The following is a 22500-nucleotide window of genomic DNA, read 5'->3' as shown; positions in this document are numbered from 1 at the left end:
GTTCTTATGGAGTCTGCCGAAGGCAGCGCTGGTTTTGGCCAGTCTGGCATTCACCTCGTCGTCGATGACAACTGTGCGACAGAGTGTACTGCCCAGGTACGTGAATTTGTCCACCGCATTCAGTCGTTGCCCGTTGATGAAAATGTTTGGTTCAACGTAAGGCTTTCCTGGAGCTGGCTGGTGCATCACCTCAGTCTTCTTTGTGCTGATTGTGAGGCCAAAGTTGTCACAGGCAGCAGAGAATTTGTCGACGCTGTGTTGCATGTCAGCTTCGGAGGCAGTATTGAGAGTGCAGTCATCAGCAAACAGGAAGTCGTTGACGGTGTCTGTCCTCACCTTGGTTTTTGCTTGTAGCCTCCTGAGGTTGAAGAGTGAGCCATCTGTGCGGTACCTGATGCGAATGCCTACGTCAGCGTCTCTGAAGGCATCTGTCAGCATGGCTGAAAACATGAGACTGAACAGGGTGGGGGCAAGAACACACCCTTGCTTGACTCCGTTGGAGACAGGGAATGGTTCTGAAGTCTCTCTGTTGTCTTGGACTCGGGCCAGCATCCCATCGTGTAGTTGCCGTATGATGGTGGTGAACTTTCTGGGACATCCGTACTTCGCCATGATTCTCCAAAGGCCATCTCTGCTAACAGTATCGAAGGCCTTGGTCAGATCGACATAGGTGGAGTAAAGGTCGGCGTTCTGTTCCTGACAGTTCTCCTGGAGCTGCCTGGCAGCAAACACCATGTCGATAGTCCCGCGTTCTTTCCGGAAGCCACACTGGCTCTCTGGTAGGAGACCTTGCTCAAGGTGCGCTATGAGACGGTTGAGTAGCACTCTGGCCAGAGTCTTGCCTGCGACAGACAGCAGGGATATTCTACGATGGTTGTCACAGGCCTGACGATTTCCTTTGCGCTTGTACATGTGTATGATGGAAGCGTCTTTGAAGTCCTGTGGAACTGCCTCATGCTGCCAGATGAGCTGGAACAGCTGATGAAGCTTCTCAGTCAGCGCTATACCACCTTCTTTGTAGACCTCAGCTGGAATGGAGTCTGAGCCAGGGGATTTGCCATTGGATAGCAGACGGATAGCTTTCTGGGTCTCCTCCAAAGTTGGAATGGCATCCAACGACTCACTGACTGGCACCTGGGGGAGTCGGTCAATGGCTTCATCATTGATGGTGGAAGGGCGGTTCAGTACGCTGTCAAAGTGTTCAGCCCATCTCTCAAGGATCCCGTCCTTGTCAGTCATTAGGGTAGAACCATCAGCACTGAGAGTGAGCAGATCCGGAGGTGGTGGGACCATAGACTTCTTTCAGGCCGTTATAGAAGTTCTTCATGTCGTTCCTGTCTGCAAAGCCCTGGATCTCATCAGCTTTGTTGCTCAACCAGGAATCCTGCATCTACCGCAGCTTCAGCTGGATGGTGCTGCGTGCGCTCTTCAGTATGTCTTTCTTTGACTGTGACTTGGGATCTTCAATGTGGGCTCTGTAGGCTTGTTGTTTGTCTTCCAGCAGCTGCTTGATCTCAGTGCAGTTCTCATCAAACCAGTCTTTCTGCTTCCTGGCAGAAGGCCCCAGGGACTCCATGGCAGTGTTGTACACCGTCTCATGAGTGTGCCCCATGCTGCCTCCACATTCTGGTTGTCCAGCACGGTGGACTCAAGGCGTTCCTCCAGGGTGTCAGCAATTCTCTGCTTGATGTTGCCTAGCTCCAGCTTGTTGACATTCAGGCGTTTGGGTGTTTTCATGCTCTGAGGCCGTCTCTTGGGCTGGATGCGGAGGTTGAGTTTGGAGACGATAAGGCGGTGGTCTGTCCAGCACTCGGCGCCGCACATGGCCCTCGTGACTCGTACGTCCTGCCTGTCCCTCTTCCTGATGATGACAAAGTCGATGAGATGCCAGTGCCCACAGCGAGGATGCATCCATGACGTCCTGTTACGGGTAGGGAGGCAGAAGACGGTGTTTGTGATAAGGTCATGCTCGGCACATGTCTGGAGAAGTAGTTGACCATTGCTGTTACAGTTGCCAACCCCATGCTTTCCAATCACGCCTTCCCAGGAGGTGCTGTCACAGCAAACTCTCGCGTTAAAGTCACCAAGAATGATGAGCTTGTCTGCGTTGGGAGCAGTGGTGATGACAGCATTCAGGTCCTCGTAGAACTTGTCCTTGATCTTATCCGGGTTGGTCATGGTGGGCGCGTAGGCGCTGACAATGGTGGTAAACTTCTTCCCGTTGCATAAAGGGAGTTTCATCGTCATCAGGCGATCGTTCACTCCTTTCGGGGGCCAGCCAGCTTGCCAACGAGGGTTGTCTTCACTGCAAAGCCAACTCCAGCCTTACGTCTCTCTTCAGGTCCGCGACCACTCCAAGAGAAGGTGTAGCCTGCGCCTCGCTCACAGAGTTCGCCTTCTTCTGCCAGTCTGGTCTCACTTAAGGCAGCGATGTCGATGTTGTACCTGGCTAGTTCACTCGCAATGAGTGCTGTACGTCTCTATGGTCTGTCCGAGTCGCCTCTGTCCAGGAGCGTACGCACGTTCCATGTGGCAATGGTCAATGGGGTGCTCCTTGTTTTCTTCTTTCTTTCCTTTGTGTATCGACCGCTTGAGTAGGGTCCCCGTCAGCCACGGTATGCTGACTAGGGTGGTGTGGAGCAAGCAATGTTTAGGGCACCTTTTCTAGCCCCTTCCTCATGCCATGCAGGTGAGCAGTGCTGTCCTGAAGAGGGCTGCTCAGTCGCTCAGGGGGCTGCCGATCTCCACCGCTGCTCCAGTCGGTGAAAAACGAACCTATGGCCTGAGCCGCCTGTGTGCAGGTCCGCGGCTACGACTGCCAGTGTACCTACACCTGTCGCTTCGTCGCTCGCCTGTCGCCACAGGGCTTGGGGAAAATGATGGTATGGGATGAAGGATGACTGATGACTTGCGTGATGACTTTATAGTGAGGAGTTGCGCACCGTCGACCTCACTCTCTTGTCTGAGACCGTCTGTATCCAGTGGCAAGACGAGCTCAAGACGACTGGAGATGGAAACGGATGCAGTGGATGACCAGGATGTCCTATGTGCCTCATCCTGCCCTCAGCACTCCACAGTGATCTGCTGCAACCGCCTTCCTCTCCGTTGAACCATGAAGGTTTCTTCCGCAGAGTCCGCCGGATCCAGTCTTCACATGCTTGGGTAGACAAGTCCTAACTCACCGAGGGTTTGAGACCCGTCGGCTACCCTCACCTAGTTTAGCCAGCCTGTCAAAACCGTTGCCCGGGGGTTGGGCGCTGCCGCATGCTAGCAGCTTCTAGGACCCATAAGTGAGAGCTGGGTGCCGGTGGGGACCAACCGAGGACGAACCACTCCTGGAAGAGCGTGACAAGCCCCCCTTTAGAGGTACTACCCCTCCCGTGCAACCCTAACCCCCTAAGGTACAGTGTAGCTATTAGGTGTGGTTCTCCCGTTTCCAACACGTTGAAACGACGAGTAAGTAAATCACTGTGAGGTCTGAACCCGAGAGACATACAACTGAAGATGTGAATGGACAAACAGGAAGAGAAAATACGGAAGGAGGAAGATGAGGATGAGAAGGGGAAGGAAGTATTCAAGGAGGAAGATGAGGATGATAAGGGAAAGAAAGTATTCAGGGAAGGAAGAAAGACTAGAAAATAAAAGTACCAAAGAAGGAAGAGGAAGATGGAGAGAAGGAGGGAGAGAAGAAGGAGGAGGAGGAGAAAAGAAGTAATAGAAAATGGTGGATGAGAATGACGAAGAAGAGCGTAAAAGAGAGAGAAAGCAAAAGAAAGGGAAAAAGACGGAGAGAGAGAGAGAGAGAGAGAGAGAGAAATAAGTGAATGAGAGATTCTCTTATTATTATTGTTCTTCTTCTTCTTTTTATTCTTCTTATTCTTCGTTTTCTTCTTCTTCTCCTCCTCCTCCTCCTCCATCTTCATCTTCTTCTTCTTCTTCTTTTTCTTCTTCTTCTTCTTCTTCTTCTTCTTCTTCTTCATTCTCCTCCTCCTCCTCCTCCACCTTCTTCTTCTCCTTCTTCTTCTTCTCTTTGGACTTCGTCCACTTCTTTCTATCCTTCTTTTTTTTTCCCCTGTGTAACTCATACTCCTCACTATCAGATTCAGAGTCCCACACGAAGGAAGAAAAAAAAAAGCACGTTACCTCAACGTGTTTATTTCATCTTCCACCCTACTCCCAGTCCTGACACTCCAACAAAAACACTCACTGTTTGTGGAGTGACGGTTGTTGATTTACCGTCATCCTGTGTATATACTGATGCTGACAGCAAGAGTATCGCAACAATGAGCGACACTCCCGGGAACGACTTCCAGACGTTCGTTAACTGTAACGGAAACGTTAGATCACTCCACCCCACCCCCACAACCCCCACCCCCATCTACCGTCAGTCATACTGACTGGCTCGCGTGCCAAGCCTGCTGTCTGTGCCTCCCCCAGTGTGTCTGCTGTGAACAGGGTTTGGATAGCGTAACGTGAAGCTCTTTGACCCATACAGTCTCTCTTGATCGTCAGCGTGTCCTTCTTCCCCAAGCTTTACTTACGTCCCTGTCTTGGTAAGCACTTCCTGGTAAATAAAATAATGAAAAAGATGGACAACATTTAATACAGTATGACCGTGGTTGTTGCTGTTGCTGGCTGGAGACAGTTGGAGGCCAGCGTGAACATTTACCGCCGGCATTCATAGGCGGGAAAACGCAGAATGACGTGCACACAATTCTTGGTCAGCTGCTGTCAGCTACTGGCTGGGCTTTGTGTGAACTCTTGTGTCTCCATTGCTACTACTACTACTAATCATCATCATCATCATTATCATAGTAATAATAACAATACTAATAATGATAGTCAGTCGTGTCCGACTATGACCATCAGAACAGCAGAGGAGGCAACTGCTGTTCCGACTATTTGGGCTAGAATATGATCATAGTGGGGAGTGTTTTGCCCAAGTTACATCCCACTCTCTCGGCCAAGAGGGTTTTAGGACAGTCAGTGTTGGGATGGTTGCAGCACTAAGAGCCAGTGCAATTTTGCCTCCTAGTTTGAGAGTCATAGTCCTTCACAAAAGACTAAGCTGTAAATGATTTCCCATTGACTGGAGAAACCATTGATAATACAGCTCTCACTTTGCTGTTGGCCCAAATGTAAACTTATGTCAATCTGTGATGTAAGCTGAGTGTTGGGCAGTAATACTAATAATAAACAAAAACAAAAAACCATAACATGCAATTGTATATGTGCCTGAGTATCCATGTGTGTGCGTATGTGTGCGTACGTGTGTGTGTGTGTGTGTGTGTATGTGTGTGTGTGTGTGTGTAAGCGCGTGCGCGCGCTCGTGTGTTTGTGTGTGTGTGTCTGTTTAGGAAGAAGTTTGTGTACAACCAAATGCAAAGCTGAGCTAAGTCAATAAAGCATGGTAATATATGATATCAATATCAAGTATCCTGCTCTAATCTTTTTCATAGAAAATAAATTTGTATGGCTTAAAAACTAAATATGACGCTGACTGAAAAGTACTGAGAAGAAGGAGGAGGGGGAGGAGAAGGAGGAATAGGAGGAGAAGGGGGGAATGAAGAGGGGAAGGAGGGGGAGGAAGAAGAGATGGAAGAAAAAGAGAAGTGGAGGAAGAGAAGGAGGAGGAGGGGGTAGGAGGAAGAGGAGAGAGAGAGAGAGAGAGAGTTGTTTTGTTTTGTCATGTTTTGTTTTGTTTTCTTCTTGTTGTTGTCAGCTGGAAATCAAAAGCTTTGGGAAGGACAGCATGAAGCAATTAGAGGGGCCGATTCAAAGTGCTTCAGGTTACGTCACTCAAGACCTCTTCACAGCTACCACAAGTAAGTAGCCCTCACATGCAAGCCAGCCGAACTTGTCAAGCGAACATGGATTCCCCCCCCCCCCCCCCCCCCCCCCCCCCCCTCGAACCCCCCACCGTCTTCCCCCCTCCAACATATCCGTTCAATCTAAAGAAGCTCAAGCGCACAGAGAAAAAGAAGAGAAAAAGAAGTGCGGCGCTGTGTTGTAGTAAATGTGCTCTCATTGGGGACAACAGGCCCAGTGTCACAGAGAAATCTGTTGTGTTTGAAAAATAATGCAACGCAATGCAAGTACAATGCAATGCAATACAATACAACACAAACGCAATGCAACGTTATGCGATGCATTACAATGCAATACTATACAATACATTATCATAATTATTATACAACACAACACAACACAACGCAATGCAACACAACGCAACCCAATTCAGTGCAATAGAACGGAAGGCAATGCAATACAATACAATGCAATGCAGTGCAATACAACACAGTACAAAACAGTATAATACAATACAACACAACACAACACAACACAACGCAACGCAACGCAACGCAACAATGTCATGCGATGCAATACAATACAATACAATATGAAACAATACAGTGCCAGCAAGAAACCTCTCCAAAGTGTACTGTCTTGCCCAGTCTGTCTGTGTCCAGTCACACACTTTGCAGCCCCTTTCTTCTTCCTCTGCAGGAAAGAGCAATAATCAGTGGCGCCTCATTCATAATCTACCAGCCTCGATGATTGAGAGTGGCTTCCCTGGTCAGCACACACACACACACACACACACACACACACACACACACACGATCTGTGTTTAAACGGGGGACATCCACGGGCCTTTGAAGATAAATGCCTCATAATCGACAGCACTCCAAACCAGGGGTGGTGGATATAAACAGGATAATGATAATGAGAAGAAGAAGGAGGAGGAGAACGTATGAACATGGCATCGTGATGATAGCAAAAACGACCTTCTCATTGTGCTTGAGAGAGAGAGGCAGAGAGACACAGAGAGAGACAGACAGACTAACAGAGAGACTGACAGAGAGAAAGACAGAAATGGGGAGGGCTTCACAAAGAGAGAAACATCCATACAGAGACAGCGATAAACTTCCAGATGCACACAGAAAGAGACAGAGGAGGAGACTCGGAATCACAGAAGGAGAGAGAGTGTAGGAGGGAAGAGAGACAGAGATGGATAGGGAGAGAGATAGTTTATGAATTATTTTCGTGTTACAAATAACGTACACAATGCCTCGAAAGGAGGGGGAACTTGAAAAGAAAAAAAAGATATGAGAGAGACGGAGAGATAGAGACGAGACAGACACAGAGAGAGGGGGGGGGAGGGAGAGAGAGAGAGAAACAAAGATAAATAGAGACTGACAGATAACGTCAAGCAGCAGGAACGAACAGCTCTGCCATAAAATAATATATTTTAACTGTTATTGTTTTCTTTTTAATATCATGAGATTTTTTTCCCCATTCATCTGTGTATTGGTGACGTGAAATCGGAGTTTTTGTGCGGTGGATTCGGTAGAAAAGTGCTACAAGGTCCATTTGTGCGTCGACCTGTGTTCGTGGTTGTACTTCAGCCATTGTACCGGCGGTCTCTTTAGGAGCGGTGCTCTTCTACCAGAATATTACACGCCACGATTAACACGAAGCCGAAATCAGTATTTACTTTGTTCTTCGTGTATTAACCTTTTTTTCTTTTTTTTTCCCAAACCCTTTTGAGTTTGTTATCGCAATGTTTTTTTGCTTTGTTTTGTTTTGTTTTTGTTGTTGTTGTTTTTAACCTGAATATGAACTGTATTTAGAGTTGTTTTGTTGTTGTTGTTGTTGTTGTTGTTTTCTTCCAAATTTCACCCACATTTTTACCCTCATTTGCCCAGTTTCTCCCAACCCTCCATTCATCCACATCTCCCACCCCTTCTAACCGATAATACTCAGATGTATTCATAAATACTTTAACAAAATGTCTTCAATCACCGATATGTGTGACGAGACATTAAACAAAATTCCTCCTCCACTGACAGATCCAACTGTGGAATTCATGAAGCAGTGTTTTTTATAAGAAAAATGAATAAATGAAAGATGTGTTTACCTTTTAGCACCAACGACACACAACTCTTCTTCTGACTTGTCCCACTGACAACACGGGGGCATGGCCCTTTCTGAGTGTGTCATTGCCACTCTACACCTTGTGTACAGAGCATGGGAAAGAGACACACAGAGACAGCGAGAGACAGAGAAAGAAAGAGTTGGGGGGTATAGAGAGAGAATGTGTGTGTGTGTGTGTGTGTGTGTGTGTGTCTGTGTGTCTGTGTGTCTGTGTGTGTGTGTGTGGATGGGGGGCAGAGGGATATATATATATATATGTGTGTGTGTGTGTGTGTGTGTGAAACAGAGTGATACAGAGCTCTAGACTAAGATGGAAAGAGATAGTAAGAAAAAAAGAGAGGGACAAATATGAATGGGAGGAAAGAGATGACGAAAGAAAGGGAGGAAGAAAGAAAGAGGGAGAGAAGAAAGGAGAGGTAGAGAGGACAGGGTAGAGAGGGTAGAAGAGAAGGTACATGGAGGGAGAAAGAAAGAGGGGGGAGGGAGAGAGAGGAAGTGTGAAAAGGGCAGAGAGAGTAAAACAGAGAAAGAGAGGGACACATAGAAAGAGAGACAGGTCACTGAAAGAATGAAGCAGAGAGAGGTGTGAGAGAGGAAAAGAGAGGGACAGAAAGAGGATGAAACAGAGGGAGGGTGGAGAGATAGGGGGGAGAGAAAGAGAGAGACAGAGAGAGAAGAGAGAAGGAAAGTGGGAGAGAGAGAGAGAGAGAAAGGAGACAGGCAGCGAAAGAGAAAGAGACGAGAGACGGTGAGAGACAGAGAGAGAGAGACAGAGAGAAATCCAAACTGCTCGTCAGTGGAATCAATGGAACTCATTCAATCGCCATGTTTAATAAGTGAAAGAAATGTGTGTGTGTTGACCTTTCAACCCTCAATCCCCGGCCTTCACACGAGGCGGTAACCAGCCACACAACACTCTTCTGTCTTGTCCTGCTGGTATCACTGGAACATGGCCTGTTCTAAGGGCGTCATTTCCACTCTTCACTTAGTGTATCGAACATGTGAGTGAGAGAGGGGGAGAGAGAGAGGTAGAGAGAGAGGGAGGAGGAGGAGGAATTGAGAAAGAGAGTGAGAGAAGTCAGAACTCAAAACCTTTCTTTTTATTTGAGGATTTAGGCATGGCCTGTTCTTCCAATCTGTCTGAGAGAGGGGAAAGAAAAAATGAGAGGGAGATTGGGATTAAGGACTGAGAGCAGCGGTGGAGATCGGCAGCCCCCTGAGCGACTGAGCAGCCCTCTTCAGGACAGCACTGCTCACCTCCATGGCATGAGGAAGGGTCTAGAAAAGGTGCAGAGCATTGCTGACACTTTGGAGGAACGCCTTGAGTCCACCGTGCTGGACAACCAGAATGTGGAGGCAGCATGGGTCGCACTGCATGAGACGGTGTACAACACTGCCATGGAGTGCCTTGGGCCTTCTGCCAGGAAGCACAAAGACTGGTTTGATGAGAACTGAGCGGTAAAGAGAAGGAGTGAGAAAGAAAGATGTAGACATAGAGAAAGAGAAAAAAAAGGGGGGGGGAGGGGGAATAAGAAAGAGAGAGAGGGAGAGAAGATAGAGAGTAAAGATAGACAGATAAACAGATAGATAAGGGCGGCTCTATTCAGAGAGAAACCCTTTTTATTGTTGATTTTGTGTTCGCGGGTTGCAACTCCCACGTTCCCTCGTATGTACGAGTGGGTTTTACGTGCATGACCGTTTTGTACCCTGACATGTAGGAGGCCATACTCCGTTTTCGGGGATTTCATGCTAGGTATGTTCTTGATGCCATAACCCACCGGAAGCTGACATGGATTACAAGACCTTTAACAAACGTATTTCACCTTCTGTATGCGTATGCACACGAAGGGAGTTCAGGCACTAGCAGGTGAGCACATTATGAGCACCTTGGAGATGGGAAAAATCTGCACCCTGAACCCAGCAGGTGCGCCGAGATTGGGAATCAAACCCAGGGAACTCGGGTGAGAATACAGTGCTCTTAACCATTCGTCCATTTATTCACTTCCCATGTTCCAACTATCGGTGTCTGTCACTCTGACTCTCCTTCTCACTGTTATCTTCTTCTTCTTCTTCTTCTTCTTCTTTTTTTTTTTTTTTTTTTTCTTTTTTTTTTTCTTTTTTCTAATAATCATGTCATTTTATAATGATTTCATTTTTCAGTGATAATATGTGTCGTACTTAGTTAGGTTGTGTACATGTTTTATTTATGCGCTTTATTTTCATGTGTAATTTTGTGTGTGTGTGTGTGTGTGTGTGTGTGTGTCTGTCTGTCTGTCTGTCTGTCTGTCTGTCTGTGTCTGTGTGTCTATGTGTGTGTTTTGCCATTACTTTGTCCTTTTTTTTCTTCTTTTTTTTCCGCTTTTCTTTCATTTTTGCCCTTAAGCGCTGGATGTAAAAAAACAATTTTTAAAAAGCAGCTGTGCTTATTCCACTGCCCTTGTGAAATAAAAAATCGTTTCGTTTCGTTTCCTTTTGACTACCGCACCCGGCCATGAGAGGACCTGGGTCGTGAGATTTTTTTTTTTTTTTTTTTTCCTCAAGTCATGAGATTTCTTTCTCGTGTCGTGAGATTATTTTTTCTCGCGCATTCAGATTATTTTTTCGTGTCGTGAGATTTGTTTCTCGTGTATGGGGTGTGTGGAGGGTTAGGGACCTTTAGGGAAGAGGGTAGGGGGTTGGGATTAAGCAGAGTGGGGGTGGGGGGTTTGGAATCTAGGAGAGGGTGGGGGATCGATCGTGTCTACATGTATGTGTGGGCGTGTACTCGCTAGAGCTTACATGAGTAGGCCGATGTAGCTGCATATCATCAAAGCATATCTGTGTCTTGTGATTTAGTGTTTGTGTGGTGTGTGTGTGTGTCTGTCTGTCTGTCTGTCTGTCTGTGTTTGTCTGTCACAGTGTGTCTGTGCCTGTGTTTGAAAATGTGTGTGTGTGTGCGTGTGTGCGCGCGCATGTGTGTGTGTGTGTGCGCGCGCGCGCGCAGCACGAAAGACGTGAAACAGCGTTTCATGCAGGTTATGAAGCTTTGATCCGTCCTCACCTACACCCGTGACTATTTCACCACTGGGCGCTCTGTGGGCTCCATCTCTCCTCCTGAAAGCTCAGTGGAACAGCACTGTGCTGACCGGTCCCTTTTCGTCGTTAGTTTTTACAGTCAATACTTCCCTGTGCTTGCGAAACGTGGGCTCTCACTGTAGACCTCCAGAAGAAGATCTGAGCCATGGAAAAGAGATGCTTCCGAAACCTACTAGGCATCTCCTACACTGAGCACGTCACGAACACTAAAGTCCGGGAGAAGATCACCCAAGCCATTGAACCCCACAATGACCTAACCGTCACCTGTTTCAGTTTCAATTTCAGTAGCTGAAGGAGGCGTCACTGCGTTCGGACAAATCCATATACGCTACACCACATCTGCCAAGCAGATGCCTGACCAGCAGCGTAACCCAACGCGCTTAGTCAGGCCTTGAGAAAAAAAAAGAAAAAAGGTGAATAAATAATAGATAAGCTTACATAAATAAATAATAATTATAATATAAAAAAGGTAGTAGTAGTAATAATAATAATAATAAGAAGAAGAAGAAGAAGAAGAAGAATTATAATAATAAATAAATAAATAAATAAATAAAACAATGATGATAAATAAGCAAATAAATGTAAAACATGAAGACACACATTCAGACATACACCCGCACATGCATAACAGATATGCACCAAACATGCAGTTTCACAGATATGAAAGCCGTCATCATGAGGAGGAAGCTGAACTAGTACGGACACGTCACAAGATCGTACGGGCTCGCAAAGACTGTCCTGCAGGTCACCGTACCAGGCAGTAGGAAGAAAGGTTGGCAAAAGAATATGTATCAGGACAGCATCAGAGAAGAGACAGACCTGAATTTCCCAGATTCGCAGAGAGCTGCGAGAGACAGGAAGCGATGGAGAGAACTGGTCTGTAAAACATCTGCGGTGCCCCGACGACCCTCCACTGGGTTCTGGGGCAGGTGAAGGTGAAGATGAATCCAGAACATGACAAAATACAGCATTCAATGAAAGAAAGAAAAAATCAAATGTGCAACAAAAAGCCAGAGCTTTCATCCTGCTATTCCATGTGACACAAACGATCAGCAAACGCAGTGGCGAAAGATACACGCATTTCCCATTCCTTCATTGTCCAGACTCTCTTTCTAAATTCTCCTTTGTGGACAACGTCTACCACCTTGCAGAGGAGTGATGGCCTAGTGGCCTAGTGGTCACATGTCCGCCTTGGAAACAAGAGAATCTGAGGGCACAGGATCGAATCCCACACGCGCCATAATTTCCTTCCCATGTACTAAGACCTTGAAGCGTTGTCCAGACGCTTGTCAGTCGTATGAGACGATACATCGAGGTCCCCTGTGCAACATGTGTGTGCATATAAAAGTACCCGTGGCAACAAAAGGGTTGTGCATGGCAATAATAATGTTGAAAATCCACTTTGATTGTAAAATAAAATTCACTTGCAGGCTGAAAAAAGGAGAAAAAATATACGGGTGGCGATGATCTGTGAGAGAGCAGCCCGAATTTCATACAGAAAAATATGTTGTGCCAAAAAATAACAAAATACAATACAATAACCTTTTCTGGGTGATGATTAAGAGTATTGTCCATATTTAATGCAAGCAGGCCATTTGCACGATCTGTGTTTACACAAGAGCTCACATGAAAACGGATATATCGTGAAAAACAGCCATCACAGATTAGACAAAGAACACCGATTTTTTTTTTCCTGCAAAATTATTTACGTTCGTTGTCTTGTTTAAATCTCTTATTCAATTCCGACCAAAGAAGCAAAAGCAATGTTTGTTACAGATGTCTGCATTTGCATATATTTTTATATGGAACACTTAATGAATTGTCCGTTTATAAATTTTCTCAATTTGAGTTAAAACACACAAAACAACTTAAGATTTGTCAAAAGTAAGTCAGGGTTACATTAGTTTATTAATCTGCAATGAAAAGACAAAGGCCTATTTTTTCTTCTTCTTTTTTCCATCTTCAGGCAGGAACATGAAGTATGTCAGCAGAAGGATTCTATGCTCCGAAACTAGATGATACAAAAATGACAAGCGCATTTCATCCTCGGTGTTAAAAACGTTTTGCGAAAACGGAGCCACATCTTGCCGAATTGTTCCCATGGGTTACAGTGAATAGAAACAGACATCAGTAATACCATCAACAAATCCTTTAGTGCAAGAGCCTCGATGGGAATGTAAGAACGGTGGCATTTTACAGTGAGAAAAATAACTTTGTCCATCACAAAGCTTTCCGAAACAACAGAGAATATGCCTCCAAGAACTATGTGTTTGTGCAAGAGTAAGATGAAGAGAGGCAGACAGAAACAGAAAGAGCAACAGAAACAGATAGATACAGAGACAGACAAAGAGAGACAGACGGGGAGGGGGTCAGAGATAGCAACAGTGGCACTGGCACATTCACAAAGAGAGACAGAGGAAGAGAGACAGACAGAAAACATAAAGAGAGAGAGAGAGACAGCGATGGATAAATGTGATTCGTCCCACACTCTCGCCAGTCAAAGCACTTGACAAGCAGATTTCTTCCCTGCAAAGAAAGCTTCGTTTGGCACCCAACACTCCTTAGAGGCCCATGACTGAAAAGTGGTTTTCCTGGTTTGTGCAACTGGGTTAGTCACTTGATAAATGTTTAACCTAGATATCTGAACGTCTGCAAATGAATACTTTATGGTGTATAGCAGTCCCTATCCCAAACCAACCCATTTCCCACAACCATTCCCCCACCCATCCACACACACGCTCACTCCCCACTCTACCAAGTCAATCGGGGATAACTGATAAAAGACACACAGTAGACTATAATGTCTCCTGGAAATCAGACACAATCTGGATCACTTGTTCCCAGGGGCACGGTAGAATGGACACTTCAGCTGGTGGTGCAGCTAACCATTAACTTGCTTCTGCAAACTCACGGGCGCAATAGCAGAGTGGTTAAAGCGTTGGACTTTCAATCTGAGGGTCCTGGGTTCGAATCTCGGTAACGGCGCCTGGTGGGTAAAGGGTGGAGATTTTTCCTATCTCCCAGGTCAACATATGTGCAGATCTGCTAGCGTCTGAACCCCCTCCATGTGTATACGCATAAAATATTACATGTCTGTCTGAGAGTGTAAGTGTCTAAAATCTGGTCGAATGACACAGGAAACGAATGATAAGCGCCCAATGGCGTCAGTCGGCTCTATCAAGGTAGGCAGCCTGTTGTGCAAATGACCCCGAGTTTGTAAAGCGCTTAGAGCCTGGTCTCCGTCCGAAGATAGGCGCTATGTAAGTATCTATACCATCATCAGATTGCTAAAGCAAGCGAGACGGTGGGCATGGAACTGTCAGAAAACGAAATAAGATATCAGTCACAATAGCTCCAAGTGTCAGAAAAAGACACATGCGAAATAGAGCGGTCTGAAAGCCCACAACTCGGAATGCTTTCAACTGTAGGGCCCTTTGGACCATTGCACATAGGGGGTGAACAAGTACATAAATGGTAAAGTTTAGTCATAGTCTCATTTCATATTTCCAGCGCGCCCAAAACGAGAATGCTGTTCGCTTTGTCGTTCAAATGGCTGTTGTCTCTTCGCCAGTTTCTGATGTTGGTGTGTTACCATGCTATTGCCGTTACTGTCGACAGGACGCAAAGTTAGAACATCGGTGATTAAACTGTATCTCTGGACACCTCAATCCTCGGTCGCACTCCCACACAGCAGGTGAACATTTCACCTTTGCCGCCGGGGCTGTAAACTAATTCCCACAAATGAAATCCCAGCGGAGAGACAGAGAGAGAGAGCGCTCTGGTCTGATCTGTCCTACTTCTTCGCCAATCACGCACTTTCCTCACTTCCTAGGACGCCTTCATCAGATGTGACCGGTGACCTTTTGAGCTCAATACTCAGAGAGTGGTTTTCGTGGTAAGTGTGAACGGGTTACTCTGACGATCTACGTTTAAGAGGAGAAATATGTGGAGCTTTGAAGATGAATATTGCACATCAACAGCAATCCCAACATGGAAAAAAGTTATGAAAGTTTTAGCAAACTTCGCTTCGATGCCCAAACGCGTGTTCCTTTGCGCGTGAAAGAGAAAGAATGAGAAAATGTATGGGGGGGGGGGGGGGGGTTCTGGGGTGGATGGAGTGGGCGAGTGAGATTGAATTACATTCCAGAAATCTTACGCACGAAGAGCGAGGGAGCGAGACAGGAACAGACGAGTGCTGCTTCATGAACTGCGTAGACGGACGTTCGGACACACACACACACACACACACGCACGCACGCACGCACGCACGCACGCACGCACGCACGCACACACACACACACACACACACACACACACACACACACACACACACACACACTTCTCTTCGCCTCCATGTTGGTTTCGGCTTATTGCTCTAGAGCTATTGCTTTAACACTAATGGAACGCTGTTGTTCACTGCTGGTTGTAACTTCAGTTTCCTCTCTGCGATCTCCCTTCATGCATCTATCTGCTTAGAATAATCTACTATTTGTGGTGTGTTCTGTGGTCACCCACTTCATCGCATGCCGACGTCACCATCACATTGGTGTTCTACCACTGATGTTCTGTGGTTTGCCTCTGTCCGTTTTCTGTGACATGGTCCCCTGACCAAACCTTTCGATTGCAACATGAAGTCAGTGCCGGCTGCTGTAGAGTGCAAGTTACACTTTCAGGGATTACAGGCCGCGAAACGTGAAGCAAATCTTGGTTAACGTCCCCCCCCCCACCCCCACCCCACCCCCTACCTCCCAACACTCCTGCAGGGCTCAAGGTATGAATGACAGACATCAGCGGTACAAGCCAGTCATTGTCTTGCCCCAGGGGAGAGGAGAGGTTGGTCATCAACACAATGGGAACAGTAGTAGCTGTCTCACAGCCACAAAATGAACTTTTATCCTCCACAAGGTTCGCTCCCTGGGACTGGGGGACTGGCCCCATTGTCTGCAAGATGACTGTGACACAGAAAGAGAGGGAGGTAGGGGGATTGGTGAGACAAACAGATGGAGATATATATATATATATATATAGAGAGAGAGAGAGAGAGAGAGAGAGAGAGACAGAGACAGAGACAGAGACAGAGAAAGACAGAACAGACAGTCAGAGATAGGGACAGAGAGACTCCACAATACTTCCATTTCATTGATATTTTACTGCAAGGCCACCTGTTCACAAGAAAAGTACACTGATTACATTCCACAATGAAATTCATTTGCCAATAAAGTCACTGGGTTTATGCAAAGATTCATTTATTTTCGCTTCTTTTTTTCTTTTCTTTTTTTTTTTTTTTTTAACAAGAAATGCGGTGTAGCATATGCATGCATCAGCCCGCACGCTTTGGCACTCCCCTGAAACTGAAACTGAAACTGCTGACAGATAATTCAGGAAACAATTTTTTTTTTTTTTTTGGGGGGGGGGGGTTGGGGGGGTAGAGGTGGGGGATGGTGGGGAGAGGAGGGCATCCATCCTCCTACTTTTTTCCCACACTTTTCTTTCTTTCTATCTTTTTTTCCCCCTTTTTTTTTTAATTTTCCTGACGGATGCAAACTGAGTTACCACTCGCAGCATCGTTGCTTGTGGTGTTGTCTGACACTTCCTCCCGACTCTGACAATGTGCGTTTGTTCAAGTCAACCGCTGGTGATGGTGAGCACAATGTGTTGACGCCAGACACACCAGTGACGGCAGACACGCCAGTGACGCCAGACACGCCAATGACGACAGACATGCCAGTGACGACAGACACGCCAGTGACACCAGACACGCCAGTGACGACGACAGACATGCCAGTGACGGCAGACACGCCAGTGACGACAGACATGCCAGTGACGACAGACACGCCAGTGACGCCAGACACGCCAGTGACGGCAGACACGCCAGTGACGACAGACATGCCAGTGACGACAGACACGCCAGTGACGCCAAACACATCAGTGACGGCAGACACGCCAGTGACGACAGACTTGCCAGTGACGACAGACACGCCAGTGACGACGACAGACATGCCAGTGACGGCAGACACGCCAGTGACGACAGACATGCCAGTGACGACAGACACGCCAGTGACGCCAGACACGCCAGTGACGACAGACACGCCAGTGACACCAGACATGCCAATGACGACAGACACGCCAGTGTCGACGACAGACATGCCAGTGACGACAGACACGCCAGACACGCCGGTGACGCCAGACATGCAAGTGACGTGGTTGGCCAGTTTCTCTCTCTCTCTCTCTCTCTCTCTCTCTCTCTCTCTCTCCCCAGTCCCACGCGTCAGCAGAATATATGTAAGTATTTCGCCACGGCATCACACAGGCGGTGAGCTTTACTCCCACTAATGAAACCCGATGGAGTAGAGATCTGTTTTCCTTGGTCAGGGTTCTACTTCGACAACGGTGCTTGTTGTTTTGTTTTGTTTTGTTTTTCAGCCTCTCTTGCCTGCTCCCATGGAAGGCTAATCAGTGGTGCTTTATTTTCGCTTCGTTTTTTCTTTTCTTTTTTTTTTTTTTTTTTAACAAGAAATGCGGTGTAGCATATGCATGCATCAGCCCGCACGCTTTGGCACTCCCCTGAAACTGAAACTGAAACTGCTGACAGATAATTCAGGAAACAATTTTTTTTTTTTTTTTTGGGGGGGGGGGGGGTTGGGGGGGGAGAGGTGGGGGGTGGTGGGGAGAGGAGGGCATCCATCCTCCTACTTTTTTCCCACACTTTTCTTTCTTTCTATCTTTTTTTCCCCCTTTTTTTTTATTTTCCTGACGGATGCAAACTGAGTTACCACTCGCAGCATCGTTGCTTGTGGTGTTGTCTGACACTTCCTCCCGACTCTGACAATGTGCGTTTGTTCAAGTCAACCGCTGGTGATGGTGAGCACAATGTGTTGACGCCAGACACACCAGTGACGGCAGACACGCCAGTGACGCCAGACACGCCAATGACGACAGACATGCCAGTGACGACAGACACGCCAGTGACGCCAGACACGCCAGTGACGACGACAGACATGCCAGTGACGGCAGACACGCCAGTGACGACAGACATGCCAGTGACGACAGACACGCCAGTGACGCCAGACACGCCAGTGACGGCAGACACGCCAGTGACGACAGACATGCCAGTGACGACAGACACGCCAGTGACGCCAAACACATCAGTGACGGCAGACACGCCAGTGACGACAGACTTGCCAGTGACGACAGACACGCCAGTGACGACGACAGACATGCCAGTGACGGCAGACACGCCAGTGACGACAGACATGCCAGTGACGACAGACACGCCAGTGACGCCAGACACGCCAGTGACGACAGACACGCCAGTGACACCAGACATGCCAGTGACGACAGACATGCCAGTGACGACAGACACGCCAGTGACGACAGACACGCCAGACACGCCGTTGACGCCAGACATGCAAGTGACGTGGTTGGCCAGTTTCTCTCTCTCTCTCTCTCTCTCTCTCTCTCTCTCTCTCTCTCTCTCCCCAGTCCCACGCGTCAGCAGAATATATATAAGTATTTCGCCACGGCATCACACAGGCGGTGAGCTTTACTCCCACTAATGAAACCCGATGGAGTAGAGATCTGTTTTCCTTGGTCAGGGTTCTACTTCGACAACGGTGCTTGTTGTTTTGTTTTGTTTTGTTTTTCAGCCTCTCTTGCCTGCTCCCATGGAAGGCTAATCAGTGGTGCTTGATAAACTCTGAGTTCAATAATTGAGAGTGCTTTGCGTGGCTGGTGCGAAAGGGTCTCGCTCACACGATCCGTGTTTTAAACGAGAAACCTATGGACCTCTGAAGGTGAATATTTCATGAACGACGGCAATCCGAAAATGAGAAAAAGGTTCAAAGCCCAGAAACAAAGTATTGTGGTAATGCCAAAAACATCGCTTTTTGTGTTTGTTTCTTTTGTTTTGTTTTGCTTTTGTTTTTGTTTTTGCACAGAGAGAGAGAGGGGGGCAGGTGGAAGAGAGATGGGTTCAGAAACATGGAGAGAGGGCAAAACAAAACCCATGTGCGTCGCTGGACATTGAACTCATGACGTGAAGATTAATTGATGAGCTGCTTGTTGTTTTGGGTTGGTTTGTTTGTTGTTGTTTTTTGTTGTTCTTGTTGTTTCTTTGTTTGGTTGTTGTTTTTGTTGTTGTTGATTTTTGTTGGGTTTTTTTGTTTTGTTTTGTTTTGATTTTTTGTTGTTGTTGTTGTTGTTGTTTTTTTTGGGGGAGGGTTGTTTTTTGTTGTTGTTTTTGGCTGGATTATTGGCTTGTATCCAACGTGTGTAGTGCACGCTGTACCCTCAAACGACTTTGCTTTGCCGCTCTGTTCACATGAAATGTGCTTATCACAGAAGATACTACTGTCACGACAAATAATAATAATGATATTTACATAGCGCTGAATCTTGTGCAGAGACAAGTCATTCAGACGCATGCATCATAACTCTAAAACTGGAAAAACTGAAGACAAGGAGGAGGCATGGAAGGGAGGCTATCTTGGGAAGAGGTGGGTTTTAATTAAGACCAGACTTGAAAAAGCTGGGTGCGGAGACCTGACGAAGCAAAAGAGGAAGTTCATTCCCATCGCAAGACAGAGAAAGAACGCCAGGGCAGCAGAGTTTTGTATGCGCTGAAGGGACTGAATGGATGAAGCAGGCAAACCAGACAATAGAGAGTTACAGTAGTCAAGGCGAGAGAGAGTGAGAGTAATGACAAGTGTAGATGTTGCGTCGGTGGACAGATATTTTCGAATGGAACTGATGCGCCACAATTGACAGTAGCAGGATTGACGTGACTGACTGACAAATTTTTGCATGGACAGTGTGTTGTCAAGGACAACGCCGAGGTTCCTGACTGAACTGGAAAGAAGGGTGGATGTACTGCCAAATTTGATTGTGTCAGTTGTGATGGAAGAGAGTTTTTGTTTAGTTCCTATGATCATTGCTTCAGTTTTGTCCGCGTTCAATTGTAACTTATTTAAATTCATCCAGTTTTGTCCAGGAAGCAGTCGGATGTTTCTTGAAACAGCGACGACAATTTTTCAGGGTTATCACTCTTCTGGAGTGTCATCAGCATAAGAATGATGACTGACATTATGGCGGTTGATAATTTCAGCAAGAGGAGCAGTGTACAGTGTGAAGAGCACTGGGCCTAAAACAGATCCATGTGGGAGTCCATGTTCGATTTTAACGGGTTCAGACTGGAAATTATCAACAATGACAGACTGAAATCGATCAGTGAAATAAGAATTGAACCAGTTGAGAACAATGCCGTCGATACCAAATGTAAAATGAAGACGGGAAAGAAGGATTGAATGGGATATCATGTCAAAGGCGGCTGACAAGTCGAGAAGAGTGAGAAGGGACGTTAGCAGTAGATTATTCAGGCGGTGGAGGAGAGTGGTTTCGGTGCTGTGGGCAGACAGAAAGGGGTGGACGAGTTTGTTGAAACAAAGGTGGTTGTTGAGCTGCTTCAGAACAGATTTTCCAAGAAGTTTAGACAGGAATGGAAGGTTAGAAACTGGTCGATTGTTTTGCAAAATGTTTGCGTCAATGTTGGGTTTTTTTCAGAAGAGGCAGGACGATTGCAGTTTTGATAGTGGATGGAAACATTCCAGTGAGAAGGGTTCGAGAGTACCTTTCCCACCATTCGTCTTCGGAAAAAAATAAGGATGGTTAAAAACAAAGCAAAAACCATGCAGGAGATACTTGAACAGTGTCAAATCATATTCCGATTTTGTAGTTCACATAGAAAAATAAAAATCATTTGATATGTTGCCTAATTTAATTCAGAAGGTAAACACGTTTTTATTATGAAAACACTCAATGATAATAAATTTCAAAACAGCACAGTTCAGCACACAAAAAAAATGCAATTGTGTGAGCTCGTGTTCGCCATCGCAAAAGGGAAAAGAGGCAGATCGCAAGTTTGGAATGGACTCTCAGACGTTTTCTTTTATTTATTTATAGTCTGTTCATCTAAGATGATGATATTAAATGAACAGACTATAAATGAATAAAAGAAAACGTCTGAGAGTCCATTCCAAACTCTCAGACACTAGGCTAGCAAATCAACAAATTATTTGGCTCGATCTTGTTTTAATCCAAACGCCGCAGTGGATTGAAGTATAAAAATACATTATGACAGACAAAATGCAGCAGATTAATCAGCTGATTTGAAATTCCATTATCTTTTAAAGACTTTTCTGTGCATCTTAAACTGTCAAGACACTACCACTGGGACTGGGAGGACACGGGTTCGATTCCCAGCAGAGGTGGGTTTTTTTCGGTCTGTGGCCAGAGCTGTGTGCAATGGGCTCAAATGGGAAGACTGGGACCGGCCTTGTCACATGGTTCCGAGAGTGAAACAGACCTCAAAAGCAGTAATAGCCGCATTATCACCTTCATTCATTCATTATCAATACAAAACGTGCGTCCCCAATCCTTTGGCATTTCATGTGCTGCTCTCATGTTAGCTTCAGTTTCGATGCCCATTCACTTCCATGTTCAGGATGAGTTCCAGTCCAAGGTCTTTGGTGTCGGTAGTTCATGACGGGGCTGTTGTTAGAGGGACGTGATACATGTCTTCACTCAGGAAGGGGCACTCACTGTCTAGCTACGCCACTAAGCTATTACTGTCGTCAGTAGAGAGCTCGTGGTGATGCCCTGTATTTGATGAATCATAACAGGCACCATTGAACGCCACCAAAGGGCAGTGCAGGGTTGACTCTGGTTTGTGGCGACCTGGCGACTGCCATCGTTCACGTGCTGACAGATCCGCACATAATGCCGATGCGGGAGACAGAAAACATTAACGCCCCCTACCCACACATGGTACTGTCCGGACTCAAACCGCGGACTTGGAAATTACTTGATGGCACAGCGGTGCCCCAGTCACCACTCCTGTGGCTTTATGACCTTTCCCGCGCTTTTCAGCTCCTCCCATGCGTCAGAAAACGTGATCAATGGCTGCAGATAATCCAACAAGCTGGTAATTGAGAGTGCTTTTCCTGGTTATCCAGTGCGCGTTATTAATCATACCCTCGGCATTAAAACGGCAGAGGTTGTGGACATCGGTAGATTAATATTTCATGACCAACAGTAATCATCAAATGGAAAAAAGAATCGCTGAAACGTTGTTAGTGGTTATCATGCCAAGGTCAAGAACTCGTGTTTCTGTGACCAGAATGAAAGTGAAGTCAGTGTTGTGAAATCGCGAGTGATGAAATGACGAAGAGTCAGACAGACGGACGGACTGAAAACAGACAGAATCAGAGAGATAAAAAGAGGAACAGGCAGACACAGACTGAGGAAGATAAAGGAGAGAGAGAGGGGTGGTGGAGGGTCTAGAACGAGACAGAGAAAAAGACAAAGATTGGATTTTTTATTTTTTATTTGTTCTTGTATTTTTGTTTTTTGTTTCAATACGAAATGCCTGTAAGATATATCTAATCAAGAAAATGTTGACAAAGACAATGTTATTCCAAAAGACTCTTCATT

The sequence above is a fragment of the Babylonia areolata genome, chromosome 19 (genome assembly GCF_041734735.1).
Source record: "Babylonia areolata isolate BAREFJ2019XMU chromosome 19, ASM4173473v1, whole genome shotgun sequence".
Taxonomy (NCBI): Eukaryota; Metazoa; Mollusca; class Gastropoda; order Neogastropoda; family Buccinidae; genus Babylonia; species Babylonia areolata.
This window is presented reverse-complemented; position numbering follows the sequence as displayed.